The sequence below is a fragment of the Lathyrus oleraceus genome, chromosome 5 (genome assembly GCF_024323335.1).
Source record: "Lathyrus oleraceus cultivar Zhongwan6 chromosome 5, CAAS_Psat_ZW6_1.0, whole genome shotgun sequence".
Classification (NCBI taxonomy): domain Eukaryota; kingdom Viridiplantae; phylum Streptophyta; class Magnoliopsida; order Fabales; family Fabaceae; genus Lathyrus; species Lathyrus oleraceus.
Window position 1 is genome coordinate 416,763,529 of NC_066583.1, and position 3,215 is coordinate 416,766,743.

Sequence of the window (3,215 nt, forward strand, 5' to 3'; positions counted from 1 at the left end):
AAACCACTTACTGGTTTATTAATGAAAGACGTTGACTTTATCTTTGATGAGAAATGTTTAACCGTGTTTGAGCAATTAAAAACATCTTTAATCACCGCACCTATCATGCAACCACCTGACTGGAGATTACCTTTCGAAATTATGTGTGATGCGAGTGATTATGCCGTAGGCGCAGTACTAGGACAAAGAAAGGATAAAAAACTTCATGCTATCTACTACGCAAGTAGAACATTAGATCCTGCCCAATTGAACTACGCCACCACTGAAAAGGAACTTCTAGCCGTTGTGTTCGCTTTAGACAAATTCCGTTCCTACTTAGTAGGAGAGAAAATCATTATCTATACTGACCACGCCGCTATTAGATATTTGCTAAGTAAGAAGGATGCCAAACCAAGACTCTTAAGATGGATCCTACTCTTACAAGTATTTGACTTAGAAATAAAGGATAAGAAGGGTACTAAGAACGTAGTAGCAGACCACTTATCACGAATCGAAGGGAATAAGCCTGAACAAATTCCAATCAATGATGATTTCCCTTACGAACGACTTATAGCCCAAACGGAAAGCGACATGTCTGAACTAACCTTAAATGATACCGAAATAGAAGAACCCGTGGAAGAAATCCATGTGAATACAACTCTGTCATGGTATGTTGATTTTGTCAACTACCTGGCTGTTGGAGTACTTCCATCAGACCTATCATACCAACAAAAGAAGAAATTCTTTCATGACCTAAAACAATACTACTGGGATGAACCTCTGCTTTTCAAAAGAGGTACCGACGGTATTTTCTGTTGATGTGTTCCTGCGGATGAAATAGACGACATAATATCTCATTGCCATTCCGCTCCCTATGGTGGGCACGCAAGCACATCAAAAACTTATGCTAAGATCTTACAATCGGGCCTCTTTTGGCCTACTCTATGGAAATATGTCCATAATACGATTATAAATTGCGACTGGTGCCAACGCACTAGTAACGTTTCAAGACGCGATGAAATGCCACAAACAGGCATCTTAGAAGTGGAAGTCTTTGATGTGTGGGGGATTGACTTCATGGGACCATTCCCGTCTTCTTTTGGTAATAAGTACATACTCGTAGCTATCAATTACGTTTCGAAATGGATCGAGGTCGTAGCTTCTCCGACAAATGACACACGGGTAGTGATTAAGTTGTTTAAGAACATAATCTTTCCTAGATTCGATGTGCCAAAACTAGTTGTTAGTGACGGTGGCTCCCATTTCATATCGAATATCTTTGGAAAACTTCTTCTGAAGTATGGAGTCCGACACCGTGTAGCAACACCTTATCACCCACAAACCAGTGGGCAAGTCGAGGTTTCGAATAGAGAAATCAAACAAATTCTAGAAAAGACTGTCGGAATATCTAGAAAAGACTGGTCATCTAAACTAAACGAAGCTTTGTGGGCCTATAGGATAGCCTACAAGACCCCAATAGGGACCACAACCTTTAAATTAGTCAATGGTAAATCATGTCATCTCCTCGTGGAATTAGAACACAGAGCTTGTTGGGAAATTAAGACCCTAAATCTAAATTATACTTCCGCAGGCGAGAAGCGAATTTTGGACATTCACGAATTGGAAGAACTTCGACTAGACGCCTATGAGAATGCCAAGATATACAAAGAACGAACCAAAAAATGGCACGATAAAAGTATATCTAGGAAAGAGTTTAATGTCGGCGACATAGTGCTACTATTTAATTCGACACTTAAGCTTTGTACGGGAAAACTTAAATCTAGGTGGTTAGGCCCTTTCGAAATCACAAAAGTCTTTAAAAGCGGTGCAATAGATATCAAAGGTTGAAATAGTGAACCATTTATGGTAAACGGGCAGTGACTAAAACATTATCATAGTATTTATAACAGAGACTATTCAAATAGTCTAAGACTTACAGAGTTGCCCACTCAACCCTAAAACTAGTATATCGCAATATTACTGTCGAATTTACGACATTAAACAAAGTGCTTAGTGGGAGACAACCCGCCTTTTTTTAAATTTGTTATCTTTGTTTTTAAGCGTTTCCCTTCTTTGACTTTGACTTGTATTTTGCTCCCTTTCATTGATTCTATGCAGTAATGTACTTGTTGCTTCTAGTTACTAACTTAGAAACATTGGATACTAATTAACAGGAAAAATATAACTAGTTAGTAACTAACTTTCATCATGCAACCAGTAGATACAATTTTCAGAGGTAGAGTTCAGAGAAGGCGCTATGATTATTTAGCTCAGAAGGATATGGATTTATCCATATATTATGATGGACATACCATGGATAGGTTAGGTATCCGAGATAGCATCTTGTTTATGTTTAACCAGCTAGGATGGGAGAATGTTGCTATTAAGAGAAGGTTTGTCACATACCATGAACTCACCCTAGAATTCCTTAGCTCCCTAGTTTACAACCCCGAGCATGGTTATAGACTCAACAAAGGGTTGATTTCCTTTAGGCTGTTTAGTATGGACTTCACTTATAACCGTAGAGACCTTGCTGACTTCCTAGGATTTCCTAGTGGCCCATTTGTTTTTACTACCCGCCAGGAGGAATTAATCGATGACATCGACCTAGATTACTTTTGGTGTAGTTTAACTGGAGACTACCACCCTAACCCAAACGAGAGGCACTCCCAAATGATACACAACCCTGCTATCCGCTACTTCCACAAAATACTAGCCCACACCCTGTTTGGAAAGGAAGCAAACAACACCATAGTGTCACGAGATGAACTTTTCATCTTACTCTGTGTCGACCAAGGTCGACATGTGAATGTTGTGACATTTATGATGGAAAGATTCATTCACCATGCAAAGAAAAATCGCACCCCAATCATAATAGGCGGCCTAGTAACCATGATAGTTGATGCCATTGGACTTAGACGCCCACTTTACGAGCATACACCTTTTGGACACATCCGACCCATGGATATTGAATTTTGCTTTGACCATAGAATCATAGGAAACCTTGGGCCAGATACTTTTGATTACCTAATTAATAACGAAGTTGTCCATCTATTTACCTTACCAAACCATGAGAGAACATGTGTTCATAACCAAAATAACTGGCTTTATGATTTAGATGAACACCACATTGCTCCACCATCACCTCCTGAGACACCGCCTATATGTGAGTATTTAGATGACCCTATCTCTATTGATGAATCTGACCCTGAAACCCCTCCAAACTACTATAACCT